Below are 12,500 nucleotides of genomic sequence, written 5' to 3'. Positions count from 1 at the left end.
CCACAAGGGGACAAACAAGGACAGAAAAAAACGGATTAAGTCGATTACATCTACCCCTGTGCGTAACTGGTACTTAATTTATCGACCCCGAAAAGATGAAAGGCAAAGTCGACCTCGGCGGAATTTGAACTCAGGACGTAACGGCAGACGAACATCTTTTCGGTGATTTTTATAAATTCATAACTTTTTTAAACAGAATTTGCTTGATGTATACTGTCGGGGAAATCGTCGGTGTGGGAGTAATCAGTGTGATTAAGCTAACCTTATTTGTCAAATTTTGTACAGTACAGTGAATGTGCGTGACTTCGTGATTAGGATATCGTCTCAAGATCGTAAAGTCTTGCACTCGAATCCCAGCGGCGCCTTGAATTCTTGAGAAAGACTCTTTATTTCACGTTGTTCCAGTCCACTCAACTGGCAAATATGAGTTGTACCTGTATTTCAAAGAGCCACCCCTGTCACATTCTGTGTCACACTGAAGCCTCCTTTTTACACTTTTACTCTCTTACTGGTTTCAGTCATCTGACTGCGGCCATGCTGGAGTACCGCCTTTAGTCGAGCAAATCGACCCCAGGACTTATGTTCACGCAATTTTATTAGTATTATCACGCGTTTGAGAATATAAAATTTACTTCTGTATATTATATATATATATATATAGGGCTGGCTACGTGGTGGGAAGTTTGTTTCCCAACAGCACATTCAGTTTCATTGTATGGTACCTTGGCCAAGTGTCTTCCACTGAAGCCTCGGAACAGACGGAAACTGTGTCTGTTTTTCCCCCAGCACTTGACAACCGGTGTAACTCTAGCTGTTCGGCAAAAGAGACCGATAGGATATGTACTAGGCTTTAAAATGGAATAGGTACTGGGGTCGATTCGCTCGACTAAAACTCTGGAAGGCGGTGTCCCAGGATGGCCGCTGTCTAATGACTGAAACAAGTAAAAGTTATACACACACATATCAACAGCACCTATCTCACATCAGTAACACGTTTGCTGGCACAGTAGAAAGCGATCAGCTGAACCATTTTATTGTTCTGGTGGACCACTAACTACCTATTTCTTTACTACCCACAAGGGGCTAAACACAGAGAGGACAAACAAGGACAGATAAACGGATTAAGTCGACTACATCGACCCCAGTGCGTAACAGTTACTTATTTAATCGACCCCGAAAGGATGAAAGGCAAAAATCGACCTCGGCGGAATTTGAACTCAGACCGTAGCGGCAGACGAAATACCTATTTCTTTACTATCCACAAGGGGCTAAACACAGAGAGGACAAACAAGGACAGACAAACGGATTAAGTCGACTATATCGACCCCAGTGCGTAGCAGGTACTTATTTAATCGACCCCGAAAGGATGAAAGGCAAAATCGACGTCGGCGGAATTTTAACTCAGAACGTAGCGGCAGACGAAATACCACTAAGCATTTCGCCCAGCGTGCTAACGTTTCTACCAGCTTGCCGCTTTGTGGACCACTAACTACCATTAGCACAATATGGCCACGTTGACGGTGTATGATATACAGTCAAGCTTTCAGCTATTATCGACTGGCTTTGAAAGACGAGTTGAAGAAATAAGCCGTGGTAAAGTAAAGATATTTTTTAGTTTCGTGGCATATACCCAGGCGTTCGGCCCCTTCCACCGTGATTGTTATACATACTTTACGTTGGTTCCTTTTCAGCTTGCCTGAAAACTTCGTTAATTTTTACTCTCTTCCATACCACCGCCTTTATATCATTAAACATGTCTGCGTGTCGAGGTATATTATGATTGGTATTTAATTCTCACTGCTATTCCTTAGGACTCAAGTCTAGTTATTTATTACCCCCGTAACGTGGTGGCAATGGAAATCTTTCCTTCACGTCCAAAATAGAAAACCGCTTGGAGTAGATTTTACTTTTTTATTTCACGTCAAATGATCACATTGTTTTATTATTCTTTTTTTATCAACCTTTTTCTTTTCTTTTCTCGTTCTTTAGAGTTTTCTCTCGAGATAAACTTTAGTACATTCATTTCAATAACCGTTTTAGATTACAAGAATATCTAATTTTGACGTCTACGAAGTTCCTGCCAAAATCTTACCATCTTTTAGCGTTAGGTATTCTTTAAGCAGCTCAACTTAATTTCTAACATAAAATAAAAAAAGAAAATAGTTCCAAACGCACGAAATTCCCCAACATTTACGCCTGTTTCGGACGTCTAGTGTTATATAAATGTGTGTAAGAACGGAGGGGGGAATATAACCAATGTTGAGAAATTTTTTTTTTAAGCATTTCTGTGTAACTCGTAATATTTTGTTAATTAAATATACGATATTTAATCCATAATGTTAGGCTTGTCTTTCATTAAGGGTGATACATTTTAAGACTCGAGTAAAATTGAGACGAGATTTGTAGCCTTGTGCTCTGTAAGTAAATGTAATGAAGATTTGTGCTGTATAAGTGCTCTATATGTACGTGTGTTAGTGATGTATCTGTTAGCGCTGTATACGGTAGTACAGTATTGTTGGCAATATTTTATGTTATGATGCGCATTAAGTTATTGTTTTATTTGATTTCGTTGTAGAAATCATTCCAATTATCACTGATAAACTTTGCTCTTGATTTTGTTTTCTCATAACTCTCTTGAAAATGACATTTTGCAGAAACACATTTTCGAGAGTGGAGGCTATGTAAAGTTGATGTTTTAAACATAAAAATCTGAAAAATTTGTGGTGAATGCTAAAGTTACGGAAATTGGTGATAATAAAGTCGGGTGGGCATGAACAGAGTAATCACAAACTGATCCTCGAAATATATTTTTTCTAAATTTTATCAACGTAATCAACGCATGAAAACAAATTCTACAAAATTTCATTAAAAAATATTCATTTTATAGGAAGTAACTAGGAAGTATTTTTTAAAACTAGACAGCTGTATGTTATGTTAGTTTCTTTTTTGTCGAATTGCTTGTATGTGTGTGTGCACATGCTGGTGTGTTTGTGAACACAGTCTTCCATAATCTCAAATCAACACAATGTTTTGTTTTCGATTCTTTTTTGTGTTTTTGAATATAAAAGGTATGAAATTATGTAAAAATATTCTCGTAAAATCTACAAAATTTCTAGTTGCATCATCCACTGCAAATATAATTCTTTCACTTTCCTCAATCTACGTTTGACATTTTCGACTATTTTTTTCTCCACCTGTCGCTTCAGTCTCTCTCTCTCTCTCTCAAACGTGACCTCCAACTACAACATGTAGCCTTTTATTATGTGATTCTCTATTTGTCGAGCCGCTAGAGCGCATATTTTTACACAAGTTTCGTGATTTTCAGAAAATGAGTGACGCCGATATTACATTTATATGCGTTTGTTTTTAAATAACTGGATGACGATTCTACTTAGTTTTCGTTGCCTGTTACCAGTTTCCTGATATATGCAGCTATAAAGCACACACACAGAGGCGGCGAGCTGGCAGAACCGTTAGCACGTCGGGCGAAATGCTTAGTGGTATTTCGTCTGCCGTTACGTTCTGAGCTCAAATTCCGCCGAGGTCAACTTTGCCTTTCATCCTTTCGGGGTCGATAAATTAAGGATCAGTTACGCACTGGGGTCAATATAATCGACTTAATTCGTTTGTCTGTCCTTGTTTGTCCCCTCTGTGTTTAGCCCCTTGTGGGTAGTAAAGAAACATATAAAGCACACACAAACAAACAAATGGAACCACGCCTACACAAACGCAGACACACACATGAATTCTGGTAGTTTTACTAGTTACGGGAAATTACCTGCAACCGCTGATCGAAAACATAGGTAACATTCAGCTTGCACTTTGTTGGTCACGATGACGAACATTCTAGTTGATCCGATCAACGGAACAACCTATTCAGGAAATTAATGCGTAAAGCGACTGAATACTCCATTGACATGCATACTCTTAAACATATTTATCAGGTGCAGGAGTAGCTGTTTGGTAAGTAACTTGCCTACGAACCGCATGGTTCCGGGTTCAGTCCCACTGTGTGGCATCTTGGGCAAGTGTCTTCTGCTATAGACCCGGGCCGGTTAAAGCCGCGTGAGTGGATTTGGTAGACGGAAACTGAAAGAAGCCCGTCATATATATGTATATGTATGTGTTTGTGTGTCTGTGTTTGTCCCCCTAGCATTGCTTGACAACCGATGCTGGTGTGTTTACGTCCCTGTCACTTAGCGGTTCGGCAAAAGAGACCGATAGAATAAGTACTGGGCTTACAAAGAATAAGTCCCGGGGTCGATTTGCTCGGCTAAAGGCGGTGCTCCAGCATGGCCGCAGTCAAATGACTGAAACAAGTAAAAGACTAAGAGTACATTGCAGAAAAGTAAATTACCGGCGATCCATGAGACTCAAACTCACATCTCTGTGATTATGCGTCAAGCGCTTTACCATTAAGCTAAACTGTCCAGTAACGAATTCTTCTGCAATTTTAGAACTTATAAATTATAACTTATAAGACTAACGTTAAATTCAACTTACAATGAAAATAAACAAAGCTTGTTTTTAGGAACGTTGAGATGTATATATATATATATATATATACATAAATACATACTCGATTGGCACATCACTTTATCGATCGGGAGGGAGTGAAAGATAAAATATTTTGACTTCAATAGAATTGAACCCAGAAAATAAAGGGTAGTAAGAAACCATTTTGTCCGACGCGTTAATAATTCTGCCGATCCACTTCAAATAATTGTTTATGATTTAGATAGAAGGTCATTAATTTTTGAGAGGAGGTAATTTATCGATACTACCGACCCAATACTTCCCTGTTCCTTTCTTTTATCAATACTGAAATGAAATGGTGAAAGGTAAAGCTTACTTCAGCTACATTTGAAATTAGAATTTAAATGAGCCGGAACAAATTCTGTGAGACATATTTCCCTCCAAGCTAAAGGTTCTGCCAATTCTCCGTTCTACAGAAGAATAAATCATAATTAAAAAAAAAAGAAAAGAAAGAATTGACTATTTCGCCCTAAGTACGGATCTTCGGGAATTAATTGAAAGTTAGAAATTCAGTCTATGTAGGCACAGGTATGACAAGGATGGTTAAGAAGATCGTTTTGCAGCCATGTAGTTTCGGGTTCAGTTTCATCGCGCGGACACCTCAACCAGACAACTGTCTTCTACTGGGCCGACTAATGACTTGTAAGTGAATTTTGCTGGCGGAGGCTATGTGGAAGCTCTCAGTACATATAAGAACACTCACTCACATACACACGCACACACACACACACACACACACACACACACACACACACACCACACACACACACATATACGGTAATATCGGAAATTACTTCCCATGATCTGTATATTTATTTATCCCAGTATCCGGTAGAGTCTCATGTGTCGTCGTGTATTTGTATCTAAGATGGAGACGAATATCAACGTTTCCATGTAATAGGCTTGGTAAATGTTGAGAGATTTCTTTCTATATGAAATCATTGGCCTTGCTAACCCACAAATAAAAAGTTCATCGGAAAATTTGACAAAGCTATAACAAACGGAAAATTTGACAAAATCATAACAAACGGAAAATTCGTAGCTCATTCCTCATTAGTCAACTTTCGAGAAATCATAACGATTTCGGCTCTTATAGTTAAAGTTACTTTTATCCTACCTGAATTTAATTCATTATTGTTGTGTTTTCTGGTCCCAGGTTACTCCGATCAAGTAAGCCTGTGATCAGAAGCGTTCCATTTGTAACTATCAGACTGGTCATATTGTATCGATCTCGACATTATTCTATGTGCTCTTCCTTTAAGGGGGATTTGACTATTTCGTATCAGGTGAGAAAACTGCGTTAAGGCTCTTTCGCTTGATTGTGGATTGGACAAAGTTAATAAATCAGAGGTGGACATTCTTGTAGAACCAAAGTGCCGCATAAACACAGATATTTTGTTTCTCTTTAAAATATTGCCTTCACTATTGAGTTAAAAATTACTGCAGGTTCCATTGTCTGTCTTTTATGCGAATCTAGCCTTTTTTCTTTTATATTTATATGGTATATAAGTTTCAGACTGGTGGTTAGTGTGTGTGTGAGTGAGTGTGTGCGTGCGCACGTCTGAAGCACCAAAATGTACAGACGTCAAAACAACTGAATATCCAGTCGTTCGTGCCAAATCGCCAGCGTCCAAACAGCTGCGCCCATTTGTCTCATTCCGATCAAATGCTGGACTCATTACTCCATCAAGGGTGGAAACTGTTGGATTTTCAAACAGAACCATTTCAAACAACTACTGTTGGGTCATCAAAGATTAGACAATAGATAAATTTATCATCTAAAAATGCATTGGCAAAAAAATGTCGGGCTGTCTTATTCTAGGCTGTAAAAAACATTCAACTGTTAAAATGTGAAATGAATTCTTTGTTGTAATCTTTTTGAGGTTATTCGAACCTTTGATAATTTTTAATCGATAATTCTTTATTGTTGTTAAAACAATAACATAAAAACATTTTATATCCATTTTTTTTTATTTCTTTTCAAAAAGAGAAATGACACATCACATAAGTAGTTCTAGATAGAAAGATTTGAAACAAGGCAGAAAAGTCTTGAAGTCTTCAGATCGTAGATTCACTGGAGCCATTTTGGTCTGAAACTATACAACTACAACAATAACAACAGCTACAATGTCGAACACAGACTCCATCAAATACACACACACACACACACACATACACACAAATAATATCGTCTCGATATTTATTTCATGTGCATATATCTTTTTCTTTTCTTTTTTTTTAATTAACATATTTAACTGTTTCATTACTTTAGAATCAATTTTGCATCACTTCTTTGCACTCGCAAAATGTGAATCTTTCACTTCATCGATGATAAAAAGAAAACGAAAAATGGCGTCTGATCTTTAAACACTAAAGATGTGATCAATGGCTGCAATGGTTGATGTGTATGCATGTATGTATGTATGTTTCTTTGTTTGTTTGTATACATGCATGTACGTACGCACATATATATATAATATAAATATATAATATAAATATATACATATATATATAATATAAATAATATATAAATATATACATATATACATACATATATGTATATACCCATACATATATGTATATATACAAGCATATATGGGTACAGGGCATCTAAAAAAAATGTTGAACACAATGAGAATGAAAACATAAAAACAAAAGCATAGAAACGGATTTTTTTTGGGGGGTGGAATATCGAAAAAAAAATCAAACAGAGAAACGAGACACGCAACATAAAGAATATTCCACTCCTTCAGTTGTCCCTGTTTGATCTACTCCGCGTTTTCGAAGGCAAGGACAATACGCGACTTCGTTGAAACAATCCTTTCCGCAAAGCAAATTAAATAAAATTTGGGATTTTTTGCAGAGGATGAAAGTGGTAGCAAGAACAGGACAGTGAGAACGAAACAGTAAAAACAAACGGTGAGGGCTGGTAAGTCAAGAGGATAGAAAAATTATTATGAACGCTAGGAAGACGAGCTTACACACACACACACACACACACACACACACACACACACACACACACACACACACACACCACACACACACACACACACACACACACACACATATATATATATATATATAATATATATATATATATATATATATATATATATATATACATACACATACATATATATATTTGATATTGTTGTTGCCGTTGATAGCGTCTCGAAAAAATGTTTGACAGCATGCCAACTTAGTTCTGAGTTTAAATTCCGCCGAGGTGAACTTTTCCTTTCATCCTTTCGAGTTCATAAAAGAAGTACCAGTTAAGTAATGGAGTTAACGTAATTGACTATCCACCCCCAGATCACTGGCTTTGAGACTATAGAAACCATGTTTGTTACTGTTGTTGATGATACTGAACTCAAGATCAAACCGGATCAAGCCCATCTGCGGTCAGAGATGTTCCATCTATGACTGCCCCGGTATTTAATAAGCTACTATTTCAAAGCGGCGTGTTGGCAGAATCGTTAGCATGCCAGGCGAAATGCTTAGTGATATTTCGTCTGCCGTTACGTTCTGAGTTCAAATTCCGCCGAGGTCGACTTTGCCTTTCATCCTTTCGGGGTCGATTAAATAAGTACCAGTTACGCACTGGGGTCGATATAATCGACTTAATCCGTTTGTTTGTCCTTGTTTATGCTCTCTGTGTTTTAGCCCCTTGTGGGTAGTAAAGAAATAGGTATTTAATCAGCTACAATGTATCCAAGGTTACCAAATGTGTCGCAGATTTTTATTGGTCAAAGGTAGTCATTTGATTGAATAATTTTTTACTCCTTTACTTGTTTCAGTCATTTGACTGCAGTCACTCTGAAGCCACCGACTTTAAGGGTTTTAGTCAAAAAAACCGACTCCGTGATTTTTTTTTAAGCCGAGTACTTATTTTACTGGTCTCGCCAACACCGGTTGTCAGGCGGTGACACAAAGACACACATGCACGCGCACACACACATACGACGAGCTTCTTTTCAGTTTCCATTTCCATTCACAAGCCTTCTGTCAGCTCGAGGCTATAGTAGAAAGCACTTTCCCCAGGTGTCACGCTGTGGGACTGAACCCGGAACGATGTGGTTGGGAAGTAGTGTGACTGGTGACGTAAGAACAACTACTCAATGATGCTCATTGATTTGATTGGTTGTAGATTTGAGTCATTAAGTCTTAGACTCTCGGAGTCTAAAAGTTGTCCAAGTGAAACATCCTCAGGTTATAACAATTTACATCGATCATATTTCTGACTTCGAATTAAATGTCTGAAGCACCAAAATATACAGACGTCAAAACAACTGTGCACCAAAATGTACAGACGTCAAAAATTATTTTCCGAATTGTTTTCTTATCAATAAGACTAAAGCTAGCTAGGGCATCGTTATATAGTGTAAGCTCTGTTAGTGGTGCCTGTCCAGTGATAGTTAAGAGAAGTGTTATGTAAATATCGTCATAGTAGATTCCTTTTGGACACCTTTAAGGAACCTGTTCCAGGCCTATTCACTCTAATACATAACCATCATAAGTCTGAATTAAATAGTCTCCTTTCCACCAAGTCCAACCAAAAATGCTTTTGATGTGACACTTATTCAACCACGCAACACGCCTTGACAAATGACATTCGGCCAACCTTATGCGTTACACACGCGGTTTTATTGATCACATATTTTCCGACAGATTGCATGAATAACGTGTGTGAAACTCCGAGTAAAAATAAAGTGAATCGATATTTTATTCCCTCTAAGCTATTGAGTGCTTTCTTTCTTCTTTGTCGACACAAACGTATTTATATTTATATTGTGTATGTATGTCGCCGGAAGTCTATACTGTGCGGCCTTCTTATTTTCCTCCATCTGTGCAATGGCTTAGAATTGTGTTGGGGAGAGATAGAGGATTCGCGCAGAAACATGTGCATCTATGCTTACATACGTACAAATAGACAAGTACAAATAGACATAAACACACACACACACTGATATGCATTACTGAGAAAGTGTATCTTTCTTAGCGGACGGATGACAATGAAGTTTCGGAGATGCCCTCTATACAAAGAGAAAAAATCTTTTTTAATAATAACACTACTGTTCTTCATAAAACCCGGAATTTCATCCGTAAAGCAGAGACTTTACTGTACTTACTACAGCTGTGTCAAGACTATACATGGTTTGACGCCAATGACCAGCTGATAATAATTTGACAGGATATCAGATGCATCCAACTGCCAATAAATATATTATTTTAAACATACGGCTGGGAACATTATTGTATACGACAGTATAAGAATAACAACACATTTGGAAAACAGTCAGTGTTCAGCCATAGTAGACTTAGTTTATATTGTTAAGGAAAGTGATTTTTTTTGTTTTTGTTTTTGTTTTTACTTTTTTAGTGATTCATTTATTTATTTATTCTTTCAACTGTGAAGCGAATTTCGTTTCTGTGAAGGTTCTTTTGCGTGCACCATTTGTACGACGTAAACACCTGTCTGGATGGTTTAATTCATGGCGTTCTCTTAAGCTTTCTTTGTGTGTGTGTGTGTGTGTGTGTGTGTGTGTGTGTGTGTGTTTATGTCCCCGTAACTTAACGTTTCGGCAAAAAAGAAGCCGATAGAATAAGGATCAGGTTTAAAAATATATACTAGAACCGATTCATTCGATTAAAATACCTCTAGACAGTGACCCAGCATGGCCGCAGTCTAATAACTGGAACAAGTAAGAAATGAAACAAGCAGAATATTATGCTATTAGTATATAATACTAGCTATATGGCTATACAAGTGTACATCAGTATTTGGGTAATACTAAGTTATATGGTTGTGTGTGTGCGTGTGCCTGTGCGTGCGTGTGTGTGCGCGTGTGTTTATATAGATATTAGTATGTGTAGTCCTGGCTGTATGACAAGCAGGCTGGTAGATTCTGCTGTGCCTATGAAAGCAGTCAGTGTACAAAAAGGAATGAGACAAGTGTTTATCTATGCCAACAGTGGCATTTCTTTTGTGTCCCATGTCAGGTTTATATGTATTGGTTGCAGTTTATTCTGTCTATAAGCTACATTAGCGCACACAGCCACGATTTATATTTAACAAGATATCGACTATACAAGGAAAAAAAAAAGCAACAGAAAGAATTAAAGCAAAAGTGAAAAAGAAAAAAAATGATGGTTGAAGAGGTTGAAAGCCAACAATAAGACTACCATAAATCTATAGAGACATGTACTTCCATGTATATTTTTGTCTAAGTATATTGTGGTGTATTTAAAGCCATCGTCTTATCCTTGAGTATCAGAACACGTGTGTGGAATGATCTTTTGTCTGATACAAGGCTTTCAAAATCGGTCTAATATATTTCCGAACTAATACATTAATGGGTCATAAGATGTAATGTAATATAATATAAAATAATATACTATAGGCGCAGGAGTGGCTGTGTGGTAAGTAGCCTGTCTACCAACCACATGGTTCCGGGTTCAGTCCCACTGCGTGGCACCTTGGGCAAGCGTCTTCAACTATAGCCTCGGGCCGACCAAAGCCTTGTGAGTGGATTTGGTAGACGGAAACTGAAAGAAGCCCGTCGTATATATATATATATATATATATATATATATATATATATATATATATATATATATATATATATATATATGTGTGTGTGTGTGTGTGTGTATGTTTGTGTGTCTGTGTTTGTCCCCCTAGCATTGCTTGACAACCGATGCTGGTGTGTTTATGTCCCCGTTACTTAGCGGTTCGGCAAAAGAGACCGATAGAATAAGTACTGGGCTTACAAAAGAATAAGTTCCGGGGTCGTGTTGCTCGACTAAAGGCGGTGCTCCAGCATGGCCGCAGTCAAATGAACGAAAACAAGTAAAAGAGTAAAGAGAAAAAGAGAGAATATATTATCAGTCGTTATCTTACTCGCCAACTCGCTTTCCTTTCTACTCAGCAAGACACCTATATCTCTCCTCTCTTCGCCTTAAACCTCTCAACAAACACAAAGCCACACTCCCTCAATACTACTCTCCCCTGCCAGTTGAGATTTCTGTCTTGCTAGGTACTTGGTAACCCTGTAGATGCTGGTGTCACGTAAAAAGCGCTGATGCTGGTGCCACGGGAAAAAAGTGCTGGTGCTGGTGTCACGTAAAAAAAGCATTGGGGTTGGTGCCACATAGAAAAGCGCACAGTATACTCTGTAAAGTGGTTGGCGTTACAAAAGGCATCAGGTCGTAGAAACCATGCTATAACAGACAATGGAACCTGGTACGGCTCCTGGCCTTGCTAGTTCCTTTCAAACAAACTCATGCCAGCATGGAAAACGGACGTTAAATGATGATGATGATGGTGGTGGTGGTGGTGATGGTGATGGTGATGATGAGGATGATGAAACAGCTACAACACATTTTTGCCAGCTGAGTGGATTGGAGCAACGTAAAATAAAGTGTTTTGCTGAAGGACATAACACACCACCAAGAATCGAACTCACAACCTTACGATCTTGATCCGAATACTCTAACCACTTAATCACCTACCTTCGGAAGTAGTCGGTGGGAATAAGCTATAACCTCTACAACTCGTTCAATACATGTTGTAGAGTATATCTTTTTCTCTCATTCGATCGAAGAATTTGATGCAAAACTGTTTCTTTGAAATTTGTATCGTTCGATTATGGTGAAGTTGTGTGTGTCGCTATCAGATGATGTTTTCAAGGAAAAAATGCAAGTCTAGCATGTGATGTTAGGGTTGCGCATGGATGCCTCCTATGTGTTGAAGACTTCAGAATACTGGTGATTGATATCTCTATAAATGCGTGAGTTTTGTTAGAAGTAATAGCGATTTCATTAATGTTCGGAGGAAAGATTTGGAGTACATTTGATAGGCCGTGGAGGGAAGACAGACGTGCCAGTGCGTGGTACAATGGAACATAGAAGGGCAATGTCGCTAGTTAGTTGCCATCCCAGACTCACTCGAACGTATTACT

General features: G+C 38.1%; 1 protein-coding gene across 2 annotated transcripts in view; it reads left to right on the top strand.

The window, feature by feature from the left end:
- Nucleotides 1–12,500, top strand: part of LOC115217374 (bone morphogenetic protein 2-like) — a 248,443-nt gene that overhangs the window by 10,961 nt on the left and 224,982 nt on the right. The gene's annotated exons all lie outside the window — the stretch shown is intronic.

Source organism: Octopus sinensis, linkage group LG11 (genome assembly GCF_006345805.1).
Source record: "Octopus sinensis linkage group LG11, ASM634580v1, whole genome shotgun sequence".
Lineage (NCBI taxonomy): Eukaryota > Metazoa > Mollusca > Cephalopoda > Octopoda > Octopodidae > Octopus > Octopus sinensis.
Note: the sequence above shows the minus strand (reverse complement) of the source record. Positions and strands in the feature narration are given on the sequence as shown.